This window comes from Pleurodeles waltl, chromosome 10, assembly GCF_031143425.1.
Source record: "Pleurodeles waltl isolate 20211129_DDA chromosome 10, aPleWal1.hap1.20221129, whole genome shotgun sequence".
In the NCBI taxonomy this organism is placed as follows: domain Eukaryota; kingdom Metazoa; phylum Chordata; class Amphibia; order Caudata; family Salamandridae; genus Pleurodeles; species Pleurodeles waltl.
The window spans coordinates 241,939,168-241,957,391 of record NC_090449.1 but is presented as its reverse complement, the minus strand read 5'-3'; the positions used below and the strand labels follow the sequence as shown (position 1 = coordinate 241,957,391).

Here is an 18,224-nt window from a genome sequence, read left to right as displayed (position 1 = left end):
TCGTGACAGAGTTGTTTCCCACAATGCGACACCACTGGAGCCGTTTACAGAGTGGTACGGACCCCCAGGTACAGTACCTTTGTAAAACAAGTAGAAAATAGGTCGGGGAGCAGGGGATTGCTGGATCTGATGCGGAGTCGGTTCCGGTGCTACAGGGCAGAGGAGTCAGGCCTTACTGCAGAGTGCTGGAGGTAAGGTGGCGTCGGTTGTGAGGTGTCGGCCCTTGGTACCACCGGCAGGGACGAAGTCCGGCAAAGTCACGATGCTGCAGGGTGACCTCATGGGGTCGCGCTCACGTCTTGGGGTCACAGGTGCCGCAACAGAGTTGAGTGTCGTGAATGTCAGTGCTATGACACTCCGATATCAGCAAAGTCATGCGGGATGAGCAGCTGTGGTGATGTGAGGCCTGCGGAGTCATTGAGGTCGTTGCGCTTCTGCAAGGTCCACAGCATCAGGTGCAGGTGCCGTCGGGTTCCTTGCAACGGCGTCCTTAGGGAAGTTGCACAGTGTCCGGCGTCATTTCACAGGATTTCACTGGAAATTCACTTTCAGGGGCAAAGGACTGGAATGGCACCCTCTGGCAAGCTAGAGTCCACAGCATGTAGACTCAAAACTGGATGGTGAAGCCTTTGCTGTCCCTGAGGCTTCAAAACAGGAGGCAAGCTCTACTCCAAGCCATTGGAGATTTTTTTTCAAGCAGGAATCCACAACAAAGTCCAGCCTTTGTCCCCTTTCACCGGCAGAAGCAGCAACTGCAGGATGGCCCAACAAAGCACAGTCACAGGCCAGGGCAGGGCAGCACTTCTCCTCAGCTCTTCTCATTGGCAGAGGTTCCTCTTGGTTGCAGAAGTGATCTAAAGTCTGGAGTTTTGGGTCCACTACTTATACCCCTTTCTGCCCTCAAAGTAGACAAACTTCAAAGGAAAGTCTCTGTTGTTCACAAGATCCTGCCTTGCCCAGGCCAGGCCCCAGACACACACCAAGGTGGGCTCATCTGGATATGCAGGCTACACCCCAGCACCTTTTGTGTCACTGTCTAGAGGAGATGCACAAACAACCCAACTGTCAAACTGACCCAGACAGGGAATCCACAAACAGGCAGAGTCACAGAATGGTTTAAGCAAGAAAATGCCTACTTTCTAAAAGTGGCATTTTTGAACTAACAATCTAAAAGCCCCCTTGTTAACCTATGAGAGACAGATAGGCCTTGCACAGTGAAAACCGAAGTTGGCAGTATTTCACTGTTAGGACATGTAAAACACATCAGTACATGTCCCACCTTTAATATACACTGCACCCTGCGCACAGGGCTACCCAAGGCCTACCTTAGGGGCACCTTACATGTATAAAAAGGGAAGGTTTAGGCCTGGCAAGTGGGTACACTTGCCAAGTCGAACTGGCAGTTTGAAACTGCATCCACAGATACTGCAGTGGCAGATCTAAGCCAAGTTTACAGGGCTATTCACATGGGTGGCACAACGAGTGCTGCAGGCCCATTAGTAGCATTTGATTTACAGGCTCTGGGCACCTCTAGTGCACTTTCCTAGGGGCTTACAAGTAAATCAAATATGCCAGTCATGGTTAAACCACTCACCAATACAATTTATACAGATAGCATATGCACTTTAGCACTGGTTAGCAGTGGCAAAGTGCCCAGAGTCCTAAATCCAACACAAACAGGTCAGAAAAAAATAGGAGTAAGGAGGCAAAAAGAGTGGGGATGACCCTGCAAAAAGAACCAGGCGACAGACTATCATACATGCCTACATTTTAGAGCAGGCAAGTGGGAGATTTAAAACAATCTATATATATATTGGGAGAATATATTTTCCCCACAAATTAAAGCAGAGGCAATCTCTGGGGTCTACTAGGTTGTATGGTGACAATCAGCATTTCATTTTGGCAGTTAAGTAACGTAACACAAACAAAACCAGAGTTTTCAACTCTATTTTTGTTTGCACCGTGTAAAACGTAAAAAAATCAAATGTTGATGCCAGTCACATGCTCTAAATTCCCCCCCCAACAATTAAGGCCAATTTCAAAGTTAATTCTTGGAGGGGGGATCAGAGCGTGCGCAAATGGCATCAGCATTTCATCATTTGCAGTTTTACAAAACTCCGAATCGGGTCTCTACATGCAAGTATCAGGGGAGCTGGGGGGGGGGGGGGAAGAGGGGACTAGCCTTGAAATCAGTAGTCTCCCACCTGAATTGGGTGGGTTGGCATGTATGAACTACCTACTTCAAGGCTGATTTCACGGCTGGTCTCCCGCTTCTCGATTCCAGCATGCAGAAACCCAGTTCTGATTGCCAAATCATGATCTGCTGGAAACAAGGGAAAACTGAAGCGATGCCTGTCACACACACTCCCATCTCTCTCTCCAAAAATTACATCTGACATCAAAGGTAAATGCTTTGTCCTTAATTCTTGGAGGGGGAGATTAGATGGTGACAGACCTCTACATTTTATTTTTGGCAATTGAGTTTTAGAACTCTGTTTTTGTTTGCACTATGTTGTTAAACTACCAAAAATGAAATGCTGATTGTCACCATACATGCCAATAGAACCTATTTAGGCAGATTACCTCTGCTTCAAAGTAAGTCGGAGAGGAAAATACATTCTCCCAAAAATTTATTTTAAATCTCCCACATGGCTGCTCTAAAATTTTGGCATGTATGTTCTTGCTGGTTTCGTAACTCATTTAACAATGGCTTTGGGGAGTTGCTACTTTTATAAAACGGTACATACATGTAATTTATTTCTGTTTGAAATTTCACACTGGCCAAATCGCTGTGGACAAATTGACACAACTTACTCTACATCCATGTTGTTCTTGGAAGTGTCAGCTCATCTGATCACGTCATTATTAGGGAATAACTAAGAGAAAGAAATTTGAGAAAAAAAATCTAGGAATTTAACTTCTCTATATTGACTTTTATTAAGGAGAAGAAAGCTAACATAATATTTTCTCCTGCCTAAATCGGGAATTTTCAGATGCTGTGTGACCTCCACCCTTAGTTTATATACTTATGCTCACCAAATGGTTTTGAGGCGTTGTTTCTGGCGGCTGGCAACTACGAAGAGTGGTGGGGTGGCCAAATGCATAGTAGGCAGGTGCACACATGTAAGGCGACTGGTGACTATCATTAAAAAGAACTAGTCAGTTGCCTTGCTTGCTGCATGACACCTCTGATGTAATCCTCATTCCGATCCCTGTTTTTCTTCTGTCTCTCTTTCCTCGCTCCAGCGCAGGCGCCAGTCAAATCCCCTAACCAGTCCTGGCACTGCTGTCATGCAGATAACCAGCATGAGAAAAACGCAGGGGTTGGTGGGAGCGGCCTCACTCACCGCACTCAAGGACAGTAGAGTCCTGTTCTTTCTCTAAACCCACGAAGACAGCTGGGTTAGAGAGGTTTATAATGTGCATCTCTGCCTGGCCGTTTCAAGACAGCCGACCAAAAGGAAATGTACACTTTAAACCTAAGTGCACAACCCACTACTCCTCCCTGTTACATTAATGTCCCTGCCCTGTTCTGGCACTCGGTTCGGGACAGTGAAAAAATAAAATGGTAATAAATTAACTTTATTACTATTTTACTTTTCATCTTTGGGGCTTTTCTAGGGGCATCTTTGTTATCGGGGCGACACTCCTCTGCCCTAATGGAAGAGCAGCTCCTGGTTGTTTTCTATATCCCAAAGGGAAAAGACAAGGTGGTGCAACCAGAGCTATGCCGTTAGACATCACACTTTTCTCAGGTTCACGCGTAAGTAGTTCACCCAGTGCAGGCTTTTTTTTATTTTGCATTCTGAAACTTTTTAGGCCTGCTTATCTCATTAAAACACTAGAAGTCCCAGAATGAATGCAAAAAAACAAAACAAATAAAAAAATTAACCAGATGAGGTACTCATGCATGGACCAGGGAAGGTGGTAAGTGCAGTGTGCACATCTCATCTTCCATCCACTGCTTCACCCATTTTTTACAATCCAGGAGCTGCTTTATCTGGACTGCATCTCATTCAGTTCCATGTGCCTTACTAAGGGTACACAAACTCTGCATATTGCTCTCTAGCAGAGACAAATGCCTGTTTATCTCATTTGGGGGTGGGGAAGGATGAGGACGTTGCAAAGATTCCAGTAGCAATTCTGGAGCTCACATGTACTTATGCGGTCACACGGGGAAACAAACATGCACCAGGCTGTAGGGCATCTTTACTTGTGGGTTTAGGATAATAAAACCATGGCCTACCCTTGACAATCAAGAAATGGACTCCCAAAACTCCTGCACTAAGATCCTCTCTAAGCTGTGTTGTATACTGCAAGTTTAGGGGTCCATCACTAGGTACGGTTTTGTCCCAGGCTAAAACAAATCCACAGGTGTGTAGGTCTATTGTGGTGACGTTACATGCCTGGCATTTTACTGCTCTTCATCTGGCATCTGTGACACTAGTCAAGGTCAGACTACTAATGTCCTTGGGAGACTAGCCACCCCAGAGGAATACCAGCCTGCTGATCAGGATATACCAATTATTCATCTGTCTGGCTTTTATGGTACACCAGGGAGTTGCCCCAGACCTCAGAAGACATTTTAAACAAGCCCTTTACCCCATGAAAACATTTTGGGTGGTGATAAAGCACCAATTGTTCTGGAAGTTACCTTTCCCCACGGGCACTATGCACACTCACTAGGTCACACCGCAATATTCCATTGATCTGGCAAATCACACTAACCCAGTGCACACTGTCATCCATGCTCTGCACTTACAATTTATCAAGTCAAACTAACATTTATACTGCTCCCACTAGGGCAAGTGTAGTATGTACACTGATCAAGCATCTTCACCCGATAAACACGCAGTGTCTCCATTTGGTGTTTACTTTTAGGAACGGAGTGCTACACAAAACCACAAACACAAGGACTGTCCCAGACTATTACGTGAACTGCATACCATTGGGGTTGATCTTCAGTCCCACATGGGAGCACAATGAAGAGATCCTGATTAGGAGCGTTAAGCCCCCCCCCTTACATTTTCAGAACACAGAATTCAGGGATTCACAAACCGCAAACCTGCCGCAATGGCCAACATGTATTGGCAAAGCCAGTAGGTCTGGCTTTAAAGGAATGTTGTATGGTAATGTGAAGCAGTACAAGTAAATAGCATGGAAAGAAATATGTATTTGTGTGGAAGCAAAGAACTGTAGATTAAAAGATCAGTTGACAACTGCACTATAAAGGCATGGAAAAAACATGTAGGTTAATGACTGCCCTCCTCCCATCTGTGCTTGTCGTAGTTTGGACTCTTGCTCTGGCCAAGACCGCTGGTTAAAGGATGACCGTACTTTTGTTTGTAGGTTACTACGCCTTTCCTACAACAAGTCGCAACTGTTATCCCAACCTTACCGGCCTACTAGCAGCACCTCACCAGCAACACATTAGTAAAAGGTGATTTGTGGCAGCCTTTACGCATGGACTCGAAAATAGGACATCTCAGGGAGTGTCGTGGATAAACGGAGATTACCCCTTTCTCACAGATATATCATGTCTCATACAAACACAGGCAATGACAAAGATGCAGTAAAGTTTCAATAGTTTTTTATTTAGCGTAACTGCAATTTGCAATAAGTTGCATGGGCTGTAATTATTAGGATAATGAATAATGCAAGAAACAGTATTGTAAAGATGAGAGTCATTATTACAAAGACCCCCACCATCTTGCAATGCATAAAAAAGACATACAGGATGTAATACGCCCTAATACCCTAATGTGAAAGGCCTAACCTCCTACCTAAAGGAGAGCGGGGTTTGCTAAACCTAATCTGCCAATGCCATGTCCATGAGAGGAACCCTAAACCCTCGTGACCTTGGAATGAGGTCTCTCTATCAGACTCCGCAGGGACATGAAGACTGGGTCAGTGTCAAGACGACTGCAGCATCGATATCAGTGATGGTGGCGATACCCTCTGGTCGGAATCCCTCTGATTATCTTTCTAAAGTGCAATGTATTTATACAGATCCACCAGGACCCCTGACATAGGTGTGTTCCGAAACAATAGATAACAGACATGCTTTGGATGGCAATTAATATAAACAATCCCTCAAAAGTATAGAGAGGGAAAATCCCTAAGTGTGAACACCTACTTTTTGTTTGTCTTTGTTGCTTGATCTTGACACCTTAGCGCGGTGACACTGATAATGTAGCTCATAACAAGTTGCCTAACTATAAACAAGGCAGCCATCTTAGAAGAAATAAATAATTAAACGAGCTAAGACAGAGCAAGCTAAGTAGGTTAAAAGTCACTAGGTGACGGGGGCACGAGTCTTCAAGCCAAAAGCTAAGCTAACTCCTGTTATCCCATTAAAAACGAAGTAGGATCCACTACATGCTGTTGCCAGATAAAAACACTATAAATGAACTCAAGCAGTTTAATAGCATTCCAATATTGTGTGTGCCCCTTGAAAGTTAAAACAGACAGCTGGATAAATACAATAATCACAGCTGGAGGAGGGCAACCACTTTTGTTTGTGGAAGCACACAATATCTGCCCAATCAAAACATGTACTCCTGACTCCCAACATGTGGGCAGAGCAAAGCCCCTCTCTAGTAATGAATACATAACTGTCTTGGGACAGCTACACTGTCAAGCCAGACCATAAAAAGCACATGCAGCTTTGAGTAGTAGTAATAGGAAATGACCTGACTGCTTGAGTTCTTCTTTCAATGTGTCCTTCAGTCCACTTACAGCCTAGTGTCTCCTGTATATGTATCCTACGGCATACCCCTAGGCAAGGAAATACGAAAGGGTCTGTGAATAAGGCAGTGCAGGTCTGTTCGGAGAGAACTTTCTCTATCAACCCTTCTCCAACACACAAGGATGGAACTATTCTGATGCCTGACCATATGCCCTTGGTCTGAGGTCATTATATCTTATGGAATGATTTGGGTGACCGGAGCATTCAGGCTCAGGTAGTCAAACACCTCATCCACCCCCCTGGTGAATTTCTTGTTCACCCCAGGAACATTGGCAGCCAAGCAGTGTTTGTGCAGACTATTAAAGCAACCTCCAATTATTATGGGAACCCCTGCGCAGCACTTGGCCTAAATGTGGACTTGGCAAAAGTTTTCAAGTTTGCCCTTTCACACCCTCCCTTTTCAAAACAACACACCCAAGGAAATCAACAAGTTATTTATAATACACACTAGACCCTTTACTAGTACCATTAGCACAAACACATTTTCCATATAGACTTAATAGACCTCTATATGTGAATTTGTTTGTAAAGCCAGCTCGATGACCTCTCGTACAATGATATAAAGCACAAATTAAACAAGCATCTACAATGCAATGGGTCTCGAATTTGAGTTAGAGTTAGCATTGTAAATTCCTTATTGGACTTTTCTTGCCGCTTAAATTGAAAATGAAAAGTAAAAAAGTTGACATAAGCAAGCCGATTCAAAGTGCCACCGCCACCATGAGCGCAAAGGAGAGACAAAAAAGGAAAAAGAAGTTCATCCACAGTCAAACATATCGGCAAATGTGCAATTATCCATGTAACAGGGTCAATGTCCAAGGCTGTAAACAAACCACTCCAAGGATGGACAAACGTAAATAATTTACTAATGATAACAAAGGATTTCTAGAAAGGCAAGCCCCCAAACGAGTTATAGTAATAGGTGTGCAGTGAGCGGGTTAATGGCCCACAGATCGATTACAACAGGTCAGAGCTCTAAAAAATGAATTAATTTCTGTAAGCAGCAATGCTGCCTTAGTGTTGTTACCATTTCTATTCTAAACTCATCAACAGTGTCAGGCACATATTAAAAATGCGACATAGCATTTGAGATTTGTGATCATTTCATATTTTTATTAGGACTCTGAAGCAGCTTCATGACTACCTGATGGCTATATGTTATCAACGAATGTAATAAATAGTTTCAGACATATAAATGTGGAAACAACGTTCTGGCTTCATTTTCACCTATTCTAAGTTACATTTATCTCTTAACACCTAAGATAATTGAACTTAGAACTCAACCAAGGGGGGCTTTTCTTAGACTGAGGAGCACATAGCAGCTTAGCTCCGTCTCTCCTCTGAGCGCAATGTTGCAGGTTCACACACTTCAGGACACATAGCACCTCATAGAATTATAGATTTCAATGCCCGAAGATAAGGAGAACTAGCCCATGAAGTGTGAGACCAAGCAAGTTCCCATACAGGGAGCTTTATTCTAAACAAATGTCCACCACCTCAACGTCCGTTAAATCAAAATGGTAGCCCATAGGACAAGTTTGGGATTGGAATAAAGATCATAGTACACCGAAACGGTGCAAGTAGGCAACCATGCACTCCAGTGCAATCACCAACAGAAGAAGGTACAACTCCATTTATATCAGTGTTTTGCTACAACCAATATCAGCCAATTCTACAGGCCGAACACGCGCCAAAATGAGAGCTCTGCTTGACCCCAACATAGCAGCCAGGCTCACCATGATCGATAAAGCTACTAACACCACTACTCACGATCGCTGGGATCACTAGCTCTTACTTGTGACTGCTGGATCAATACTGGTCTTACTACTGAATGATTGCTGAGCCACTTGACTGCCTGCCTCTTTACCATGGGTGATTAAGATTAGACTTGCACTGTCACGTGTTCCCCAATAGAGGCACATGGAAGAAGCATGCTAGAGCGAAGTTTATGTAGCACAATTAAGCCAGGTCCGCCTTATTTGTGCAGGTGATATATCACGGATTCTGTGTTCCTAATGTCCTTAGTGTCTGTTTCTACCAAGAACATAAGGATGCACTGACTACCATCAGACAAATGCAATCAGGGACCACCAAAAACATATTGGGGAAGGAACTTCTGATGAGCTTGTAGTAACCTATAATTCACCAGCAGTACTTCAGGGACAAATCGCTTCAGTCATACCAACACAAGCCAGACTTTCACCCTATGAGAATCTCAAGGAGCTTCAAGTTTCTCTTGTTCTACGTCCAACACTCTGTTACCTGTACAAATAGCCCCATTATGCATTATATAGTCACAAACTACCAATACCATCCTCCTATTCATACAAGCACAATACCTCAGCCGGGGTAACACACTACTATTTAAAATACAGAACTACATCAACAACAAATAAGCCTCTTGCTGTACCTAAACCCACCATCCAGCTCCATCACAATGGCAAAAAAAGACTCCAAAATCCACTTCAATCCACCAAAAGCCGAGCCACTTTTACCATACTACCTATCAAAACCAAACTAGATATTAACAGCATGATGGACATGATATTGAAAAAGCTCATAGATGTACATGACCTTGCAAAATCAATGAACCAAAACACAGATTAAATGCAACTAGAAATGTCTGCGATAAGAGCGGGCATTAATGCTATCAATAAACAAAAAAAATAGCAGGAGGCAGTACACAGAATCAATTCAGTAGAGGACATTACCACACATATGTACAAGGGTTTGCAATCATTTCAAATAACGTCAAAAACAATGAAAAAAATGTCGTAGCTAAACTGGAAGACTGCAACAGGAGGGGAAATCTAAGAATCTTCTGAATCCTCGAGGACACAAGAATTGTCAGGCTCCTGCATTTCATTCTTAGGGAGCTGGCTTCCACAGGTTACTGGTCAGAAGTTCAACAGAGACTTGGAACTGGAAAGGGCAAATTGAGTCTCAACATTCAAACCATCTAACAGAAACACCACAAGAACGATAGTATGTAAACCATTACGATTCCAGCACACTCAGGCAATACTGTCCTACATGTGCAAGAATAATCACATCAGCTGGAATGGCCTCAAAATTCACCTATCACAGGATTATTCGAAAACCACTATCAACACCAGGAAAGGTTTCCTGGCACTCTGGGATCAACTAAGAAATACAAGACTACAATTTTTCTTTGAGGGTCCAGCGAAATTCAAAGTAATGGTGAAGGGCAATACCATACGTTTGAGTACCCCAAAGACTTGTTGAACTTCCTTGACGAGCTCACAGACCACCAGGTGGAAATCTCCCGCTCCAATTCCAACAAAATAAAAACATGTATAAGACACTGTCTTCAGTACCAGACCTCTGCATTATTTATAAGGCTGTTGCATGATTTAGATAAGTACATTATATATTAATACCTTACACCTGCAATTTACATATATACACAAGCATATATGTTTTGTACTAGGATTGTGCCTATAAACTCAGCACCGGTTGTGTCGCACAGATTGATAACTTATACCTTGACAGAGGTCTAACTCATACTTGTGAATACTGTTAGAAATTGGGTCTTTGGTTGGCAGTCAGGTTAACCCCTGTCCAAGCAAGGACCTTCACTCTAGACAGGGTAAGTCACACACAATCCAAATTATCCTGTGCCCACCCTCTGTTAACTTGGGACTGAGCAGTCAGGTTTAACTTAGAAGGTAACGTGTAAGTATTAAATCCAGCTTCACCAGTCAGCAGGATTTTGTATTTTCATTCTGGCCATACTAAATATGACCTTGTTACTCCTTTCTGATTAGGAGCTACCACTCAAACAGTATATGAGGGTAGCCCTAATGTTAGCCTATGAAAAGAGCAGGCCTCACAGCAGTGTAAAACTAATTTAGGAGTTTTACACTACCAGGACATGTAAACTACACAGGTACATGTCCTGCCTTTTGTCTACACAGCACCCTGCCCTAGGGGTTACCTAGGGCCTACCTTAGGGGTGACATATGTAGAAAAAGAGGAGTTTTAGACTTGGCAAGTACTTTTAAATGCCAAGTCGAAATGGCAGTGAAACTGCACACAGAGGCCTTGCAATGGCAGGCCTTAGACATGGTTAGGGGGCTACTTAAGTGGGTGGCACAATCAGTGCTGCAGGCCCACTAGTAGCATTTAATCTACAGGACCTGGGCACATATAGTGCACTTTACTAGGGACTTATAAGTAAATTAAATAAGCCAATGGGGTATGATCGAATGTCATCATGTTTTAAAGGCGAGAGCATATACACTTTAGCACTTATTCGCAGTGGTAAAGTGCGCGGAGTCCTACCAGCAAAAACAGTGTCCAAAAAGTGGAGGGAGGCAGGCAAAAAGTTAGGGGTGAACACCCTAAGGCTGTCAGGTCTAACAAATACTGTATTTACATGTTAATTAAGTTGATATGCTTTTTCCTACTCAGAGAAACAATTCCAGGAGGAGTGCTGTCTCTGGGCCACATAGTATATAGGTTTACTGTTGTTTGAAGCTCTCCTTAGATAATATAATCAAACTGTAGCCGGCTACATGTTTATGTTCCGCAGTGAGACTTGTTCTATCTTGTTCTGACCATGTTAATCTCTCTGTTGCTGAGGGACAGATGCTCTTCTCGGTTGCTTTTTCCATGTCGATGTTTTTAGGGAGGAGGATGGGAACAGGGAGCTTTCTTCCTTGTCCTGTTTTTTTCAGCAAAGATCTTCTATTTTCTTTATTTATACACACGCATAGAAGGCTTCACCCGAGCCCCAGGTACAAACTCCGACCTTGCTCCACATGAGTTACTAAATAGCTCTTATCCTAATCATGACTTCCGGTGGGGGGAAGAAGGGGGGTGGAGGGGTAGGAAATAACTGACTACAATATCAATGTTCACTCCAAAATCAGAGTTACTTCATATGTACATGCTGACAAGGGAATGTATATCTAGCCAAATGTTTCGCCTTATTACACTTATTTCTCTTGCTTACCACCACTACGTTTACTGACATGATAAGTCCCACACTGACTGACAGTCTCAATATTGTCTCACTAAATATTAAGGGATTAAACCACCCAGTTAAAAGATGCAAGATCACGGACTACCACTTCAAAACTAAAGGTGATATCATTATACTACAAGAAACGAGAATTTCACACAAAGAAGCAAATACTCTTAGAAACTATTAGATCTTAGAAGTCACCTGCACCCCTGCATTACACAAAAAAAATGAGGTTATCATACTATCCTTCAAAAAATCCAATATCAAACTTGAATCATATACTACCGATGCAGGGGGTAGATTGATAGTTTCCACTTTAAGTAAAGAGGACTCAAATATTCACATAGTCAATATATATGGTTCCAATTATAATGACTACCTCCTTTTGGAGGTCAGCTACCATCCAATGATCTAATCATAGTGGGAGGTTATTTTAACTTACCACTAGATGCAATCCATTGACCTTCAGACTGCACGTACCACCCTTCTAAAGCCCACAACAACTTACAAAAGATCTGTACTAAATACAATTTAAAAGATACCTTGAGACTTTAACACCCAGACCCAAGAGACACACCTTTTCTGCTCCACATTAGTCTTACACTAGAATTGACTGTATTCTCACCTCTGAACCATACACGTCATTAAGGGACCAGACAACATTTTTCCAAGACTTTTCTCAGATCACTCCTGTATCAAAGTGCTGCTTGCTGGTATAAACCCTAAATTAACCCAAACGGGTCTGGCATTTAAACAGCGATTTCCTTGCTAATCCAGACAAAGAAAAAATTAAAGAACCTATCTCAAACTATATTTTAGATAACACTTCACCAAAGATACCTATACAAATATTCTGGGAATCTCCCAAAGCAACCTTAAGAGGCACAGCAAAAGGCATGAAAGCTAGGATCAATGAAACAAATAACTATTTACTAATTACTAAAAACCTGGACAAAATACTCTCCCCCTTCTCACAATCCAAAAATATGAATCAACTTTAAGTAAAAAAGCGAGCGTCCAGATTAATAAATTAAAAAGCCCTAAACTTTGTGAGGGCAACAAAACTAGAAAACTGCTAGCCTTATACCTCAAACACAAAGACAACCAAAAAAAGGTTACCACTTTTAAAGATAATAAAAAATATGTCCAAACAAATCCCCCAAAATACAAAAAACCTTTCAACAGTTCTATTAAGATTTATACTAGGATGACAAACATGTCACCGCTCATTAATGCTCCAAATATTTAAATACATTTCAATTACCCAGTCTGTCAGAGGAAGATAAAGAGACCTTATGAAAACCAATTTCCACAGAAGACATCATAAAAGGAATTGGCACCCTTAAAGAAAATAAAGCGCCTGGCCCTGACAGACTTACAACCAGGTTTTATAAAATCTTTTTACCCCTCTACTCAATCAACCCTACTAGAATTATTTAATCATTTTGCAACAACCGGTACTATTAACGTTGCTACAGCTGAAGCTACCATGGTTGTGTTTCCTAAAGAGGGAAAAGATCTTCTATTTATGAAAAACTATAGGCCTGTATCACTTATAAACCTTGTTTGCAAACTGTACGCACAAATACATGCTAAAAGGCTCTGCCTTTTTTTTAACCACACTTAAGTTGGCTTCCTGAAAAACTGCATGTCGAATGACAAAACCCATCTCCCTTGCCATGTTCTAGACAGAGGAAAATCCTCCACATCAGCCACAGTAGCGATAACACTTGACACTGAGAAAGCATTTGATAGGGTATCCTGAACCTTCCTTGAAGTATCACTCACAGTTTTTAACCTAGGAGATGACTTCATAAGAATGATCATGGCCCTATATAGTGATCCTGGGGCTTGTGTCCGCACTGGTGGTTTCCATCTAAACCATTCAAACTTGAAAAAAGCACAAGCAAAGGATGCCCGTTCTTGCCACCCCCTTTCTAATTGCATGGGAACCACTTCTACTAGATATACAAAACTATGATAACATAGCTGGAAACACTTTTAATGGCAAGGTGATAAAACTCTGCTTACACAGATGATATCCTAATAGTTACAGAAAATCCCCGCTCATCCTTACATGCCCTCATGTAAACAACTGAATTACACTCAAGAGTATCTGGCCATAAATTGAATAAAGACAAATCTGAGGTCAATCACTAAATTCACAGATACAAAAGAATTACTAGAACATGGGAATCACACTATTTCAAATGCCTTGGTATTGAGTTTGGTTCAGACATAATTGATACAATTTACCATAACGAAGCACTTACCCTTAAAAAAAAACAAAAACAAAAAAACTGTGGATTTTCTTGAAAGCTGGACACCCAAATTTATCAATTGGTGGGGTGGTATCAAAACTCTAAAAATAATACTGCCAATAGTTAACTACCTAATCAACATGCTCCCAATATTACTGTCTGACAACCTCCACCCCAAATTGGACAAATTAATCACAGTTTGTTTTTGGCAAAATAAGAAACCTAGAATAGCTGGAAAAAAACGGTCTCCCTGCTGAACTGGATGGTGTTAACCTTGCCAACTTCAGGAATTACCAGACAGCCTTTCTTGCCAAGCAAGGTTGCCACTGGTTTTCCACGCCGGATGACTACAAACATGCAAAGCTAGAGGTAGAAAAAGCCATCTTGGCCAACCTAGACCCTATAACGCTCCTCACTATCAACAGCAAATATTATACCTCTTCCAAACACTTATTGAAAAACACCAGTATGCTTTATTAATCATTGACAAGAAATTGTCTTCGCCAATTAAATCTTCTAAACTAGTTTCACTTTAGCATAATCTGAGCACTCACAGAATTCTGTGATTAAGCTTCTTTTATTCAAAAAGAAAAAACCCCACCAAATAACACCAACGCGTTTCGACCTTCTCGGTCTTGATCACGGGGAAGGTCGAAACGCGTTGGTGTTATTTGGTGGGGGGTTTTCTTGTTGAATAAAAGAAGATTAATCACAGAATTCTGTGAGTGCTGCATCTTTAACCTGTATGTTAAGGTGGCATGAAGATATATATATATATATATATATATATATATATGTGTATAAAGGACTCCTGGGTATCCAGAGGCATCTATTTCCCCAAACAACTAACCTCTAATGCCTCTTCCTCCCCCATATGCTTTTCTAATCTTCAAGCACCGCATCAGTTGGGATGCATAGAATTCTATAACTTCCTCGGACTTAAACGGTCCATCACAAAATCAAAATTCTACACCAAAGACCCATCCCTCCCCGCATTTATCAGTAACCATTGTGTTTCCAAAATCTATAAGGTACTACATCCCAAGGTGTTGGGTATGACCAGCAAGGTAATGAATGATTGGGACGCACATTGTTCTTACTCCATACTAGAGGCTGAATGGAACAAAATATAGAAATCAGTCAACCTCACATAAAATCTCACCAGTCTTATCTCAAACTAAATTCTCCCTACTCCACAGAGCTTATTGGATTCCATTCCACCTACATAAAATGAAAATCTTAGATAGCCCCTGTTAGACCTGGTATCCGTATGGTGGTCGTACCCCAGACTTTTTGCCTTTACCTCTTGTTTTGTTGCTGTATCTTTTGTTGATCTTAGAACTCTGAGCACTTGAACACTGCTAATCAGTGCTGAAGTGCATGTACTTCTCCCCTAAAACATGGCAACATTGGGGTATCCACAATTGGCATATTTAATTTACCTGTAAATCCCTTGTAGAGCAGTACATAATTTATCCAGGGCCTTTAAATTAACTTTTACGAGTGAGGTATGCAGCACTGATTGTGCCACCCACTCCAGTAGCCCGGAAAACCTGTTTCAGGCCTGCCACTGCAGAGCCTGTGGGTGCAGTCTCACCGCCACCCAGACTTTGCATTTAAACCCCCTGCCAAGCCCAGAGTTCCCCTTTTCTTACATGTAAGTCACCCTAAGGTAGGCCCTAGGTAGCCCAAAGAGCAGGGTGCCATGCAAGCAAAAGGCAGGACATGTACCTTTAAGTTTTTCATGTCCTTATAATGAAAAACACCTAAAAGTCATTTTTCATTACTATGAGGCCTGTCCCTCTCATAAGCCGGCATTGGAAATTCCTTATAATATCCTTATGCTGTAATCCCTGATCTGAGAGGAGTATCTGCACCAGGTTTAGTACAATTAGAAAGGTAATAACTCTTCTTTAATGGCAAAGTCTGATTTGTTAATACTATTGTAGAAATTCCACTTTTAGCTTGAATCCAGTGGCTGGACTGTTCTCATGAGGAACAGGGTCAAGACTGATTTGCATATGGCTGGGTCCAAACTTGGGTGGCATGGTGAGCAAAAGAACAACAGATTAAACCCAGATCTGTGACTAGGGGTGAGTGTTTGCATTGTTCAGCACTCCGTCCATCATCCTTTTGTGTTGCTAAAGTTGCCCTACGTGGGACAGGTATGCCCAGACGTGGGTCCCTTGCTCACTGTGCCACTGGATTCAAGCTAGCCTGGCTGATGAAGGGTGATTCCCTGACACCGGTCCCAGAATGCTTGTTTCCGGTCCAGGGAGGACCTGGCTTGGCATTTCGGGCTTGACTGTTCCCATGAGGAACAGGGTCAAGACTGATTTGCATTTGGCTGGGTCCAAACTGGGTGGCATGGTGAGCAAAAGAACAATGGATTAAACCCAGATCTGTGACTGGTGGGGGGAGATTGAGTGTTTGCATTGTTCAGCACTCCGTCCATCATCCTTTTGTGTTACATGTGTCTGTGTGCACCAGGTCATATGGGTTGCTTGTGCTTCCATCTGGAGGTGATCTTACCTGCCAGTTTGTGCTGAGCTGTCCCTATTAGCGCAGGACCAGGACTAGTTTGCATATGGCTGGCCTCAGTCTATAGTAGCACAGAGGGTGAAAAACAATGGACTTGGATGCAGCTCCATGTGATCAACAGTATCTGATGTCAATTTAAGTATTTCATCACTTTATTTTGGTGGTTATTGGGCCAGCACCGCGCTTGTGTTTGTATTGTAAGTAAGCGACTGCTTGTATGAGATATATATGAAAATGTAAGGTGCAGGAATCCTCCTGGTTCTTTCTGCAGCATTCAAAACATTCAACCATTTTATCAACCCAATACTCCTTAGTTTTCAATAGCACAACATTGGACCGGTTTTCAGACAACCAAACACTCTTTTTTCTCTTTTGACTGTGCTCCTGACACTACCCACACTTACCCATACGAGTGGCTGCGTCCTCATCTCTAGCCCCAGTGAACCACCTTCTACATTGGCTTAATCAATCATACAACCTTTTTGTGGTCATTTTCCATATTGCACCAATCACTTCCATTAAGGTTACCACCTGCTCTGGTTTATCAGTGATAGACCACATTTTTGGAATATAATTTCTGTTCCAGTTAGAAAGTGGAAAAAGTCAGTGTACTTTTTCACTGGTCATTCAATGGTGATTTGAAGAACAATGAAATACAGTGCAAACAAATTGAGCATTTAAGATTTTGTACATCGGAGTCTGTTAAGAGGGAGCAATCATAAGGGAGTGACAAGGTATGGGATTTAGCAAGTGTGTCTGTACTTTGCTTGGAGTCTGCAGCAGCAGCATATATCTGCAGCCTATCCTTTTCAATTGGTTTCACACAATGTTATTTAAGCTTGTTTGCTACAGTCACAGTTCCAGAGCTGATACGCTATTTTCACTTACAAGATTTAAGGTTTACTTGTTTGAAAAAGCATTACTTTCAAATGGTGGCTGTCATGGGGATGAATGTCGGCCACCAGAACTAACCATACTTGTATTTTCACTTGTTTTCCATTATGATTTAGTGGTTTTGTTTACATTTTTGATGGCCCTTTAGCTTCAGGCAGAGGAAGCGCAAAGACCCCATGCTGGCATCTGCCACTTGCTGCTGGCCAGCCAACCAGAAGACCTCCTGCAGTTGGACCCCTCCTGTCATCTCCCTCCAGTGATCAGCACGCACACAAGTAAGCAGATACCAGCGTTTATGCAAAATCTGCCATCGGGGACAGGGTGCAGGGCTCGCAGATCAGACAGACGGGTGAGCCCAGGGGGGGGGGTGGGCTCCTAAGTTTTAGAATGGTCCTTGTTTTTCTGTCCCTCTTGAGGGTCTTAGAAGGTACATAAAGATCGGATTGTGAGGGACTACGAGTTTGGTCCAAATGTCTGCATAGAATTTAGTTGTAGGAAGCAAACTGTTTCATGGCATTAAGGGTAGGCGGAAACTAAGTGCAACCAGCGTTGTGGGAGGAGTGTAAATAGATGAAAGAAGGATTGTGATATTCAGATTCATGTTATGTTGTAGGTGAATGTGTATTTTATGTGTCTAATATGAATGTTTTTTTAAATTCAACTACTGAAGATGTCCTCTCCTTTACAAAATGTGTTTAAAGTATTTATAGGGGACTCAGATAGAATTGCTAAACATTGGAATGAATGGTATCAATGGACACACAACAGTCCGTACTCAAAGCCAAAGGGG

At 42.3% G+C, this 18,224-nt stretch overlaps 1 long non-coding RNA gene across 1 annotated transcript in view; it reads left to right on the top strand.

Moving 5' to 3' along the window:
* Window positions 1-18,224, top strand: part of LOC138261391 (uncharacterized) — a 72,446-nt gene that overhangs the window by 7,348 nt on the left and 46,874 nt on the right. Inside the window, exon 2 of the long non-coding RNA XR_011199088.1 lies at window positions 17,583-17,709. This is a non-coding gene — a long non-coding RNA (uncharacterized lncRNA). The remainder of the gene's footprint in view (window positions 1-17,582; window positions 17,710-18,224) is intronic.